The 14880-nt window shown below is 39.7% G+C and overlaps 1 protein-coding gene across 35 annotated transcripts in view; it reads right to left on the bottom strand.

The window, feature by feature from the left end:
- The window catches only part of PTPRD (protein tyrosine phosphatase receptor type D), a 1487793-nt gene that overhangs the window by 998239 nt on the left and 474674 nt on the right, over positions 1–14880 (bottom strand). For all 35 annotated transcript variants that reach the window (XM_048502785.1, XM_048502811.1, XM_048502810.1 and 32 more), the window contains one exon: positions 1377–1420. The gene's annotated coding sequence lies outside the window, so the exon portion shown is untranslated. The remainder of the gene's footprint in view (positions 1–1376; positions 1421–14880) is intronic.

Here is a 14880-nt window from a genome sequence, read left to right on the forward strand (position 1 = left end):
GATTGCATCATTCAACTAACTAGTGCTATGTCCATGCTTGATTTATTCTAAAGAAAAAAAATCATATGTGAAGTGCAAGTCCATGGTTACCACATAATTACCTATGGACTTTAAGGATGTGAGCTTCTGGGGGCACTGCTTTTGGATATTGAATGACAATTTACAAATCTATCAAAGTAGAAGGCTTTAGTGAGTAAATTAATCCCAAGAGATATTTGCATGAAATATATGTGAATAAACACTTAATGGGAAATCAGTCAATTTATGTTGTGCTTCTGGAAAGAAGGGATGGAATAGTGAAAAAGTAGATATTGAATGTGGGAGAGAGGGCAATCTGCAACTGAAAAGCATTCTTCCTTGCAGTCTCCATCTTTGCTCAATAGCTTTTTTTCTTCTTTACTGCTTGTCACTTCTGTCCTGGGACCCACTGGTTTTGTGCACCTTTTTTCTTATTTTCTTATAGGAAGTAGCTATACTCAGTCATTGGTGATTCAGCATTCTATGTATCTTCAGGGAAATCTTTGTTCCTTAATGCACTGTGTTGCAGATCTGAGTCTTTACAATGAATAGACTAGTAGAATGAATCCTAGAAACTGGGGGTCATGTTGTGTCTCCCTTCCAATAACACAGCTTCCACTTCTCTGGAATTCTGTAACATTACCAGATTCATGAGGTTGGATCCAATCAGCTTTTCTGATGGTAAAAAATAGAAAGGGGGATCTCCAAAACTGCTATCATGTGGAATATGAGACACAGATAAAAAGTCATGTGGAACAGGAAGGAGGAGGATTAGAGAAAACTGAGTAAAAAAAAAGGTCTTTATCTAGACCAAACGACTGTGGACCCCTACAAGACACTGAGATAGCAAAATGGATAACTTCCAAAGTAGAAAATACGCCAAAATTTTCATGACAGAGATGACAGATCCTGTGGCGAAATAAAAAGTTGTCTATAACAGGCAAGAAACTGAGGTGAAATATTTTAACATTTGGCCTGAATTTGTGTGAATATAAAATCTATTTCTCCTCATTGCTATTTATTTTCTCATTCCTTGGCCTATAACAGATGTTTAATTATACAAAGAGAAAGTGAAAATAGATTTCAAATTTTAAAAATCTGTGATGGGACAAAACTTGCCTCTTTAGAATTATGTTTAGAAAGGAAAGCTTTTAATTGCATGCAGAATAGACCAAATCAATTGACTCCAACAACACTTCAACCGTCTCCTGCCATTCTTTGGCTAGTGCATTTGTTTTCTTTCAAATCCATATTTTCAATCAACATAAAAAAGCAAGTGTGTTAAGCCTGGTTTTTGAAAATGTTTTTCAAATACAAATACTCAAGCACACACAAATATATTAAATTAAGCAACTTACTCTTCTCCAAGGCACATCCTGTTGTTTTGTCTCAGGATAGAACACTAAAACAAAACAAAAACATTTTCTGTCAGTGCTGAAAGTGTTTCATATTCTTACAATTGCAATTACACATGCTAGCACAAGGTATATATTCACCTCTTCAATTCCTCATCATAACCCCCCTGAAAATCAGTAAATAAATAAGTATCCTAATATAATACATACAGAATAACTCTTTAATTTGTTTCTATTCTAATTACTTATTCAAGACAAACTTTGCTTAATCACACCTCTTCCAAGCAATTTACGGAATACCCCTAAGTCAGAGCAAACCATTCCATAAATTGGTTCTGGTGGGTTTTTCAGGCTGTGTGGCCATGGTCTGGTGGATCTTGTTCCTATCGTTGCACCTGTATCTGTGGCTGGCATCTTCAGAGGTGTATCACAGAGGGAAGTCTGTTATGCTAAACCCATTTTTTAAAAAGAAAACACTAAACCAGTGACTTTTCCCCCAAAGTTGGGTTCAAGAGGTTTCCTGCTTGCTGTTTGGAGAACAGGAAACATCTCTCACCTAATCTGCAAGCTCTCACTTCTGTTTTCTCTCACTGACCATGATCTGATATTTGAATCCTCTGTGCCACCTGTCATTTGGTGAAGTTCCCCTGGGATGTTTTCTCTGCTGGAATTGTGACTGGGCACCTTTTCAGTGAATAAAGTACCTAAATGGTCTGAGCTTCTCTTGCCAATTAGGGCAATGTGTGGTTTCCCATTTGTTTGTTTTCCAAATCAGGGAGGTAGCTTCGAAGCTACAAAGATTCTATCTCCTATCAAGTTTTTGTAGCTTCAGAGCTACCTCACTGAATTTAAAAAAAAAAGAGGAGGAAACCACATGTTGCCATAATTGTCTGGAGAATCTAAGTATGTACTTCATTAACTGAAAAGATGACCAGCCATTATGCCAGCACAGCAAACATCCCAGAGAAACTTCACCAAATGAAGGTGGCACAGAAGATTCAAGCAGCTCCCCCTCAATTGATGGTTGCATTTGCATGCCATATTCCCTTTTAGCTTGAGGATTGTAAGAAGAAGTGAGCAGCATCCTTTCAGGAACAGGGATGGAGGGATAGGGAACTGCGCCTGGGGCATGACCTGCCCACATGCCCTCCACCCCCGCCTGCAGCCCACTGCCCACCTGCCCTGATCCACCCATGCCCTGCCCATGGGGAGGAGGTCTGGGGGGCAATTTTCCACCCCAATGTGATGCCAATGGCATGTGCCCAGGGTGCGCCCCCCCCCAGCACATTGCAGCTTTGCCACCGGCTAGGAAACTTTTCACCTCTCTCTCCCCGAGAGTTTTTGAATTCAGATGTCCTTTCCATAAGCCTCCCCATTGCATGCCTTCCTGGTGGGCAGGAAGAAGAAGCAAGCCTTCCTGGGTGGGCAGGCCCCCCCCCCCCCGCCCCGCTGTTTCCTCACACATTGTATTTATCCATGCTGTCTGGACAAAAAATGAGGAGGTGCTTTTTAAAAAACATTTCCCCATGATATCTTAAAATAGTTGTGCAGACAGAACCATTGTCATACTGTTTAAAGTTGATCAGGGTTAATGATGTTAATAGTTATGGTTTTATAAAAGATAAAAGGTACTGAACTCACACCAAACCAAATATTTTGTTAGATATACCACTTGCTGGGAGATGAATTATCTGAAAGTTAGCTAAGACTTTCAGAAGTATGCATATATCTGAATCAGACCTGATAACAATGATTTACAATAACCTAAATGGAGGTAAGCAGAGTGTGTATTCAGTGATGGAGTTCTGACTAGCAAATTTATCTACAAGCATGCCATTCTTCTCAAATTCTGATCCCAGTCAAAGACTTTGAAGATTAGTGTCAGCACTGAGCATGGTGTGTAGAAATAGACTAAAACCCAGTGAAGATAACTATGGAAATTTTAAAAAACACCCTTAATAAAAATAGAGACAAAACTAATTCCATGGACACTTCTGTTGATATGCAGTCTGTTCATAATGCTGCATTTCTATATGTTATCAGGTAACCAAGACTGATCATGGCTGAATATGAATTTAAGAACATAAGAACATAAGAAATTTACAAGATTTATCATATTATTTACACCAAAAAACTTTATAAGACCATAATTTCAACTTACCTAGATGGATAATACTCTAAAATTTCAGGAGAGCAACATTTTAGGATTTGTAGCCAAGGGAAAATTGATTATACCCTGCATCATATTGTACTCTATATAAAGGTCCTGTAGACAAGTTTCTTGAAAGATATATTTGAAAACAATTCTAGAATGCTAGTAAGATTTTTTACTTGTGCCCTAACTGCATGAATTCATCATTTATAAGGTTTTTTCCCCTTAACAGCCTATAAGATTAACTATAAATCCATATAAATGCATTACTGCTTTCTGCTGCGGAGTACATTTAAATTTCGTTTATTCTAAATGTAGCCCGATTGATGTTGCCCCTCTTGGAATTACCTAATTCTGTGTTACTGGGCTAATGTCATTTTATTACCTTCACTTTTGTTTTGTTTTAAAGTATGCCTTAATATGAAGAACTCTGCACCAGAGAAATCAGAGCAGTGTTCACGTTAGCAGCATGGCTATTCTATTCTGAACCAGGTAATGTTTCCGAAAACCTTTCAAATGCAATCCCATGTGTAACAGGCTGCAACAATCTTATTACTGCACCATAGATAAATGTGGCAAGATCATTTGTTTCCAGGACAGATGGTCCAGTACATCTCGTTCATCAAATGAAGTTCTTAAAAGGCTAAGTTATAGATGCCTCTTCGGCATTCAAAAGCAATGAAGGATACAACAGAATCTCCAAATCATATACCTATCTTTAAGCAAGAGTGCAACCACATTCAGCCTCAGTTAAACACTATCTCCTTTGTTTCAATAAACTATCCAGAAACAGAAATATACAGTTGTATGGATTCTGGTAGAAACTCAAGACATTTCATTACAAACCCCAAGACATGCACTGGTTAGAGTCACCCCACTCCAAATATCTGGATGGGTTTCACATTGATGAGGGGACACAAATGGAACTGATAGCATACTGTAAATTGCCATGGACCTTCAGAACCATTTTTCTGTAACTGATCTGGCATAGTGTCTTCAAATCACACATGATAGGGAACCTTGCTTCTCCAGTAAAATTCATCTTTATTTGAGCTGTATGACACACCAACATTCATATTTTGAACCAGACACTGGTGGCCTTAATCATACAAAATGCTGCACATGTGCCTTTTACTAAAACAGTTCCCACTGTTCATATAAATTTTTGGGGGGCCTCCCTCTTGCTGAAATGCATGTGCATGTAGATGAAACAACAAAAATTGTGATTATTCAAAGGGTTGCTTTATTATTTTGTGTGGTGTTTCGCTAGTGTGAAGGACTTTTTACATACCAGAATTATCTACAAAGATGAACAAATCCACTGTGAGTACCACAACCTCTAATATTAACTGTGGTGATGTGCACAAAACATGTTATACAATACTTATGCATAGCCTATGTAAATACAATATGGATTCCTGTTGCTAGTGTGAAGGACTTTTTACATACCAGAATTATCTACAAAGATGAACAAATCCACTGTGAGTACCACAACCTCTAATATTAACTGTGGTGATGTGCACAAAACATGTTATACAATACTTATGCATAGCCTATGTAAATACAATATGGATTCCAAAGGCTGATGGAAATCGTAGTCCATGAACATCAGGAAGGCCAGAGTTGGACACCCCTGCTGTAAGGTGTTCCTATACTTGAGCAATTTTTAGAAGCAGTCAACATATGCTGACTAGAGATCTCCAAACCCTACTTACTTCTATGTGTCCATGTTGGAGATCATCTGTAACTCAGTAGATTTTGGTAGTACATTATTCTAAGACAAATAAGCATGGACACATTCTGCATGGTCCAGATATTCTGGGTTGAGTAAGGGAAATTTCCCGGTTTAGCCAAGAAGTTCGCACAGTTCTTGATCCTAAAGCAGGTTTGTCAGGCGATATTTTCCTCAGCCTGGGTTTTTCAAAAACTGTTAAAATGTCGATCTTTACCCAAAATCCCATATTGAATCACTTCCATGCAAACACCGCGGAAACAAAATAATTTATTTTTCCCACCCTGCTTCCTGATATCCCTGCCTTACGTCATGTCAGCTTCATTTTGCAGCTCACCCTTTCAGAAACATTCCCCAAGCAGCGCCTGCCTGGCAGAAGGGATAGCCCGCCCTTTCCACAATGTTCCCCAAGCAGGGGGGAAGCACCTGCATGGCACAATGCTCTTATCCCATGACAGTCCTAAAGACCAGTCAAATGTTATTTGGTATACTGTGTGTGTGTGTGTGTGAGTGCCTTGTGCTGTGGTTTCTTGCACACATTTAAAGTGGATGGGACACAGTGCTCTGCCCAGTATGGTCAAAGGCTTTTTACTTTGTATAGCACAACGTGCTTGCCATGTTGCTCACTGAATCAACTCCTTTCCAAAGCTAGAGAAAAAGTAGGTGTGTGTCCTGCTTGGTTTTCCTGTTGTTGCTGTTGATCTGCCAATCAGAACTGTTGCCTTTGCAGGGGGAAGAGCCAATCAGAATGCAGCACACCAGGGATGTTTGAGCATGCATGCTGCATTTGCATTGTACGAATAAAAAAAGCCGGGCTTATGTGAAAGAAATCAGAATATTTCCTCCTGGTCTTAACTCAATTCCTTCACAGAAACGAGCACCCATGTGATGGGAGAAACTGGGATAAAATACACCTGGATGTTTAAATACTGAATGTAACCTAGTTTAATTATTCTGTGCAGAATCAACCAAGGAGTAATTATCAGCTGAAAAAGCAACATTTTAGGATTTGTGGCCAAGTGTAAAGAAAGTTAGCCTTTTCCAAAAATCAAGAAGCTCTGGGGGGGAGGCGGCTTATAAATCTCATAATAAATAAATAAATAAATAAATAAATAAATAAATAAATAAATAAATAAATAAATTAGCATATTTTGATCCAATATCCAGGCTTTCATAAATGTTAAAACAATCATACTATGAAGAATATTATAAAGCAACTGATACACATGCTTTTAAATTTTTAAAGGTGCACACAAAATAGAGATTTAGTTTTTAAAAAGAATGAGGATTTTAAAAATATCTTTGCAGTTCACCTTTAGTATAATTATTTGATCTTGTCACTTTTCAAATATGTCAAAATGTCTTTTGCAAGGTTTGCTGATAGATGTCTATATGGAACACTTTGAAGAGTGTACAACAGGGTCTGCATTAATTCTGTAAGTACATTTTAGGTGAAAAAATTACTGGAAATGAGAAATATTTCTAGCAAAATATTTTTTACATATTTCTTTTAAACTAAGAGCATCTGCAAGATCAGCTAAAGGATTATGGGAAAGGATTAAAAAAAGTAAATCAGACTTATAGGAGAAGAATAACAGTGACAATACTAACAAATACTTATCATTAATCTGAATATGTTTTTAGACACAGGATGTATATTACAGCGAAGCCTGACAATCAAGTTGGAAGATGATTCTTCATTTTTATTACCATTTTATTACCTTATATAATAATAATAATCCAAAGAATGTTTCATATTTATAAACTTCCTCCAAAGAGTGAAAGATAGAATACGTGGATTTATTGTAGCTGGTCTTTGTAATTGTCCTGAAAGTGAAGTAAAATGGAATTATAATTGCTGGTCGGGAACTACCCTAAAAGCTCCACAGATCAATAGACATCTGAATTCAGCTTTTCCTAGCCATAGCCCAGGATCTACTAGACCACACAAAATAACATTCTAATCAGCCAGCTCACTAACTTCTCATGTACATGATTACATATGTGGATATTAACATTAACTATGAGCATTAATAAATATGTGTCCCCACCAGGGGCCTGCAGAATATTGTAAATGTCTTCCATGGACAGCTGATACTCCCCTAGACTCAGTGGTGATCCTTTACATTTCACTTTATTGCAATGAGCAAATTCCACTAGGGATCTATGCAACCTAGGCCCCTTCCGCACACGTAAAATAATGCGTTTTCAAACCACTTTCACAACTGTTTGCAAGCGGATTTTGCCATTCCGCACAGCTTCAAAGAGCACTGAAAGCGGTTTGAAAGTGCATTATTGTGCATGTGCGGAATGAGCCCTAGTTTCCTTCACACATCCAGTCTGTCTCCTCAGAATTTCAGAGGACTATGTTTCTGCCCTGGGGCAGTTTGATCAGACCTGCCCAGGTATGGCAGCCTTATCTTGCTGCAGGCCCCAATTTGTATTCCTTCCTTATCTGCATTTCCTCAGCTTTTCCCAGCCAACTTGTCTTCCTCTCCTTCCATCTCCCCTAACACCTCCCTTTTTATCCCTGGGACTCCACTAATGATGACCAAGCCTTGGGATGTCCCTTCATTCTCTGAACTTTGTGTTGGAATAAGTGACTTCTGCATGCCTGGACAATAGGGGGTGCTATGTATCTTTAAGCTGTTCTATTGTTTGCTCTCACTGTCTGGGCTCTGCCCGCCAACTCATCCTTCTTCACCCTGCAGCCATTTTCTTTCTTCTTCTCTTTTGCACTGAGCACATGTAATGATTACCTGCTCCTGCTGGGGTTTTCCCACAGAACCATATCACACTTGAACATACGTGATGACATGTTAGAATGCCCACTTGTTATAAAGTTATCTCTTTAGATTAAGATTTCTTACTATCTACTTTTCACCTGGAACAATGCTTGTGATCTGAAGTTACTTGAAATAAATATAAGTTTTCCTTTTTGCATATATTTGTTTGGAATAGCTCTTTTACTGCACTCACACACAGGGCTGAGCTAATCCATATTTAACCAAATTCCAAAACTTTGCTCCTCTCTTAATTGCTCCACCCCATTCTCCAGCACAGAGCTAGCCAGAAGACCCATGCTGGCCCCTGAACCCCCACCAGATGTCATAGGCTGATAAAGAAGACTGTCCATTGTTGTTGAAGCTCTCCATGCTTCCTGGCACATTTCCAAATTCTCAGCTTTGTCTTTACAGGAATTAGATATTGTGAAGGGGAAGGCAGGTCTGTTTCAATGTAAAAAGGAACTCAAGTTGCTACTTGGTGGCATTATAATTTGCTGAGGATGCCTACACACTACTTGGGCTCATCTTGCACCAACCTGGCAATAACATAGGATGAGGTAATGTATTATCTACTCCCATACCTATATCACTATTGCTTTGGTCCAAGGTGGACTGTGGGGCTACTGGCAGTTCTGCTGGATCTCACTCAGCTGATGGCATTGCAGAAGGAGGTGACAGAGGAGTACCTAAATACATTGAGCTGACACTAAAGAAAAGAGAAGAAACATTCACTTGTACAGACTTCCCCCCTACCTTTAGGAGTGATAATCTAACCAAATGTATCCAGTGCAATATATTGTATATCTAATAGAGTTCAAAAATATAGTTTAGGTTCTCATCCATCTGTTTCCAGACTGACCCATAATGGGTGAGGGTCTCTGTTTTAAGACAGTGATGCCTCTATTTATCCTGCCAACCGCTTGGGGTGCTTAGCAATGCAGTGGCAACATGGGGAGGCACTGGCTGAGTATATCCTTAAAGACACAGAAAAACCTTTCTGGACATGGCCTTGCCCGCATCTGTCATGCAAAGCATCTATCTCACACCCTTTCTAAAGTGATTAAGAGAGCACATTGACCCTGCCCTGGAGAGTGTTTTCATCTCCAGCCCTAGACTATACACCCCTGCAGAGATAAAGAACTTGTTAAAGTGTTTGCCCCAGTGTTGTATTAACTCAGTACTTCTTTCTCTGACTAACCTCTCTAATGACCACCTCATTTGCATTGTCATTATTCTATAGCTGTAATTCGATCAGCTACCTTTCCCCTTTTCAGGCTTTCCCAAGCTTGGACCATCAAGTGAATGCCTCAATCATTACATTAATGACTTAACCATTAAGGTTGATGTCTGTCTCTTGTCTTTCCCCAGAAAGGCAAGACTCCTCTTTGTCCTGAGATTAAACTCTCTTAACATGGCTAGAGGCTCTTATCTCCCCTATAAAACAGGGCCTCACTCAACACTCAGTCTTCAGTGTGTTTGGACCACTCGTCTGGCCACACTGTTCCACCCAGTACTTCTGAGCCTTCTTTGGGGTTCAGTTGCCGCTGCATACTACTTGCTTTCTACCCAGCTTCCTTGGAACCCAGTGCAGGTCACTAGACTCTGCTTCATGGACTCAAAACCACTTTCGGATCTGGAACAATATCACCCCTAAGAATTCCCCCAATTCCTTCGCTTTTCCCAACTGATCCACTCAACATTGCTTATATCTCAGGACTAAATATGTGTTCTGCTGTTTTGATTATTGTGCACTCCAACATTATCCCTAAATAATATTGTTAAACTTTAGTCACTCTCGTGTGGAATTTCTTGCAAAAACTGATCTTTGGTATTTTTTTTATTTTTTTTAATTTATTAGTTGGCTTTATTAACCATTGCACCCCTGTAGGGCTCTGGGTGGTGTAGTCAAGAAAGACTTCTGAGTTTGCCTGACGTTTTGCTAAGCCAAGAGTCTGCTCCTGCTAATTCCCTACTCTAAAAGGTTGAGACTCCCACCATTTTAGGTAACACATTCCCTACGCTAGACTATGTTTCATCTGATTTTGCGGTGCTCATGATAATTTTCAAAACTAAAAAAACGCCAAGGTTCAAAGAACAGTGCCATTGGTTCTATGCTTTCAAGAGGTCTCTAGACTGGGTATCTCAAATAGCAGCCTTTTCTGTCACTGGCAAGTCACTTTTAAAACTGTTGCAACTTGCGAAAGTCATTTATAGTTTGGCATGGGAGGTGCCATTCAAATCTATTAAAATTAGGTATAAGTAAAATAGTTATTTGGATCCTAGGATATAGCCATAACAGTTGGCAACAGGATGAAAGAAAGTCTTCTCACAACAAATTTCTAAGCACTGTGACTGTCACCATGTGACTGTAACCATGATTCTTATGTTTTTATGATCCATGTTGGTAGTTATTCTGTTGGAAGTTATTCTGAAAACTCTACAGGGTCACCATAAGTTGATCATGACTTGATGGCACTTTCCACCAGTTTTTCTGTTAAAGTCAAATTTGAATTGCCACATTTGTGGAAGTGCCCATAATACTATACAGAATTAAACTAAGTTATGAACATCCCTTTATGAAATTTTGTTGGAAAGCATGTGACATGGGAATAAGCATTGTGTATATTTATTTGGTTGCAATATAAGCTGCTACTAAGCAATATACAATATTTACTCTCAGAAGTAATAAGATTGAAATATTGGAATTGAGAAAAAAAAGCAGCTTCCTCTCAAAATTAAACCTCTCTTGAAAATACACTCAATTACTACCAAAGGGCTTAAAGTATTTAACCTTTAAAGTAAGTGTGTTTGCCTGGTATTGATTTATCAGGAATTACAAGCTAAGAAAACATGCTGCGTTTCAGTTTGTTGATTACCTTCAAGGATATTCTTCTTTACAAAGGCCATCTAGCTAGGGAATACTTAATTCCTTGGAACAGCTTGTCAATTATAGGCAAATATACACAGTGAAGAAAAACAAGTAGGAGACTAGGGAAAAGTTAACTAGAGAGGTATTTGAATATCAAATTCTTTCTAGCAGAGCTTAAAAAGACAAGAGATGCCAGGCTAAAAGCATACTTTACATATTCTTGAATTAATGGCAGGCCCAGAAAGAATGTATTCGCTAAGCAGTGTTTATCATACTTCCATTCTAAAGAAATAAGTATGCTTTAAACAAAATGCATTTTTAAAGTGTCAGTGATTATAGTCCATATCCACGAAAAGACAACATTCATGTTTTGAAACTGATTTTAATGGACAAAGATGGTTGCTTCCAAGGCAAATTAAGATGCATTCAAACACTCCCTGTATTTCACAATAAGAATGTCACTATGACCAGGGAACCAAAAATCTAAAAGATAACCAGAATAATGCTGACTTCACAGTGAAGTAGAATTCCAATAATTTGGTATACAGGTCCTTTAAAGTAAATGTGTTTGTCTGGTACTGGCACTACTTTAAAAAAACCCTTTCAATGAAGTAGGAATAGGCATTTGGATGAATTTGGTTTGAATATATATTTGAAAAATAACAGGTATTTTCCAGATATATTCAGGACTTCAGATGATTTCTAGGGGATACCAGAAAATGGAACTCAAAAACTCAAAGCAATAAATAGGAGTAGGTGGGAATATTGGAAGTCCTCTAGGGGAGGGTGGTATATAAGCTTAATAATAAATAAATAAATAAATAAATAAATAAATAAATAAATAAATAAATAAATAAATAATGTTTTAGGGATCCCATGATTTTTTTCCCTGTCAGTGTCTTCTTTCCAGGGCTTGTTATCAGATTGTCAGGTTGATTTGGCTCAGATAATGTGCTTTTAAATTAGTTATATGGGTCCTGCAACATTGTGTTCTTTGTTTGAACTAGTTCATGTCAGGTTTGTGGTTTGCACCGGATCCTTGGGTTTTATATTAAAAAAACAGCCATCCAGAAAGATTCCCCATAGAGAATAATGGAGCCAAATAATATTGGAATCCCCTGAAACCTATAGATCAGAATACCAAACCAATATTTGGAACCTAGATACCATTTTTGTTTGAATGGAATACCTTTTTTTTTTTGCTTCCCTGGAGCCACAAGATACTGATTTTTTTCTAATTGCACATGTTTTTTTAAGTGCACAATGGAACTATATACAGTACTACAATACTGTATGTCTTTGCTACTACAGTACTGTATTTTTGCTACTACTTAGGGCCTCAATTCCTCCTGTGTGAGACATGGTGCAGTCATAGTGCTGGAGTCCCGGTTTGAGGCTTCCTGTCCTGTGGTAGACCTGTCTGTGCACTTTGAATGTTGGCATGAAATTGCTCTCTTTCACTTGTCTGTTGTCCTGAGGGTGACATTCAGCATGCTCCCGCTCAGGCTGTGTGTGAATTTCGGGGTGACAGTGCACATGCTTCAGCACAGCCTATGTGTTGAGGAGTGCTGTGTTAGAAGGCAGGTGGCGCAGCAGTGGAGCATGTTCTCCCATTAGCAGTTTCAGCAGAAGGAACAGGTTCCTACGTTGCAGCAGCTTCCTGGCGCTGTCTGTGTGTAATGCAATGGGTAAGTTGATGTGTATATGTAAGGTATGTTCTCCTTTTAGCGGTTTCAGAGGAAGGAACCAGTTCCTACGTGCTGAGGAGCACGGTGTTAGACAGGGCCCCTGTGAATCGCTACATGTTGGTGATCACAGTGTCTGCATGAATTTGTTGAGTCCCCCTGTAGCAGTTGCAGCAGAAGGAACAGGTTGTTGTTAAATAGCAGGGCACCTGTGGTTCGCTACATGTTGTTGAGAGCGGTGTCTCTGTGAATTTCAGGGTGCTAGTCAGCATAGTTCTGTACAGTGTGTTTGTGAACTGAGGGATGACATGTAGCTTGTTTCCTCACAGCGTGCCTGGCGAGTGGCGGGGTGGGTTTTGAGTTCCGTTGGTGAGTGAGTCAGTAAGTGGAATTCGCTTATATCTATGTATATATATCTATATATATAAAAATCTAACAGTGTGTTTGTCCCTGATGGTCTCCCTCAGAAGCTGCTGGATGGATCGCCCCCAAATTTTCACAGGATGTCCCTCTCTGTTGCAGGCAGGTAATTGGACCTTCAAATTGCCAAAAGTCCATACCTGAGCCAGGTAAAACGTCTTTTTCCTGGTGCACCCGGCCATGAAGCTGCCTCTGTTTAACTGTCACCCTTAGAATGTTTGTGCAGCCTGTCTGTCTGTGGCCTGAGGGCTTGGTATGAGGGCTTAGAATGTTCGCAGAGATGGCAGTGAAAACAGTAAATAGGTAATATTGGTAGGTAATACGAGTAGAAGTGAAACACATACACACTTTGCCATGTGAGACGTCAGGTGGGGTTCCCCCCCCCTCACATGCAGGAAACTTTCACTCTCTGTGCCTCACCCACTACTACCACACAATCCACATCCAGATCATCCTTACACACCTCACTCTGCCCTCTCTCCCATCCAACCACCACTTACCCACTTCCTCACCCATATTCACCACAGCTTTCTTTTACTAAAAGCGAGCTGGAGTTTGCCTTTTTCTTCTAAGAAAATCCACAGGGTGGGGGCGAACCAACACTACTGGCTCCGCTTCTTTTGCACATGGCCCTTTAAGAACCCAGGGAGCTGGCCTCGATTTGAGCGCCTCACCACCCTGCCTCTGCTGCTTGACTGGGATAGCCTGCTTGCCCCAGTTCTGCCTTACCCAAGCCAGGACTGTGCATGTCAACCAGCCTCATGGACAGTGGGATTCGCTGGACTCTGGACAGTTCCGTTGTGGAATGGAATGGAACTCCCCCCCCCAAATGCTTCTAACCAGTTATATTTGCCTGAACCTGGGTTAAATGAAAGTCATAAATCAGTGACTTTTTTTCAACCTAGATTGCAGATGCTTCCTGCTTGCCTGTGCAAACTACAGCAAGCAGGAAGCATTCTACTCCGACCCCCTTCCATCCATCATTATGATGCATTCTCAATGCGGCTGCCATTAGAGTGGATTCTCTAGAAGTGGGCTGCCATGTAGTACCAGTAAGTGGATGGAACGGGATTGTAAACTGGAAAGGATTCTTGACTGCATGGTTTGCAGAGAAACTATGTTTCCCAAGTTTGCCGCCTCCTGCCACTGGGATCCCAGTGATCCCAGCTGTGCAAATGGCGTCTGTGCAAACGGCAGCAATAAACCCTGCCATTGAACCTGTTAGTGTTGACTGCGCAGAATCAACCAGTGATTAGCTCAGCTGATATGGTAGCATGGAGTGTTGCTCAAGAACAATGTAACTACTAGGGTGATAAAGCTGTTGAAATGTTCTTCGTCTACTTCTATGAAGAATGAAAAATTGACAGTGCTGCTGGAATTGAATTCTCACACAGGTACTGAAAGCACGAGGAGCTTCATGTGTCAGGACTGGGAATGAGGGAAAGATTAAGTGACCCTAGAATAAAAAAGCAGGGGGAATGTTCAGTTAATCAAGAAATAGGAATATGGAAATGGGTCACAGCCAATAGAGCTGAAAAATAGGGACCTTTATAAAACAAAAAGATGGGGACATGAAAAAAGGAAAAGATAAAAAGAAATGCTGAGCCAAAGTTCCCATAAAGGAACAAAATAAAAATTAAAAAGGTAATGTTTATCTGGAGATATAGATGTAGGCAAGGAAACAAGTTTTATTTGGTTTATATACAAGAACCTGACAAGACTTCAGTATCTAAGATACATATGTACAGTAAGTTGTTTAGTTGTGACTTCTATTGTCATGAAGCAATGTGAACTAGGACATCAAGTGAACACTGAGTCTTAAGGGATTGGGTGGTGATGGCCATGGCTGACATTCTCATACTA

This window comes from Sphaerodactylus townsendi, linkage group LG07 (assembly GCF_021028975.2).
Source record: "Sphaerodactylus townsendi isolate TG3544 linkage group LG07, MPM_Stown_v2.3, whole genome shotgun sequence".
Classification (NCBI taxonomy): Eukaryota; Metazoa; Chordata; class Lepidosauria; order Squamata; family Sphaerodactylidae; genus Sphaerodactylus; species Sphaerodactylus townsendi.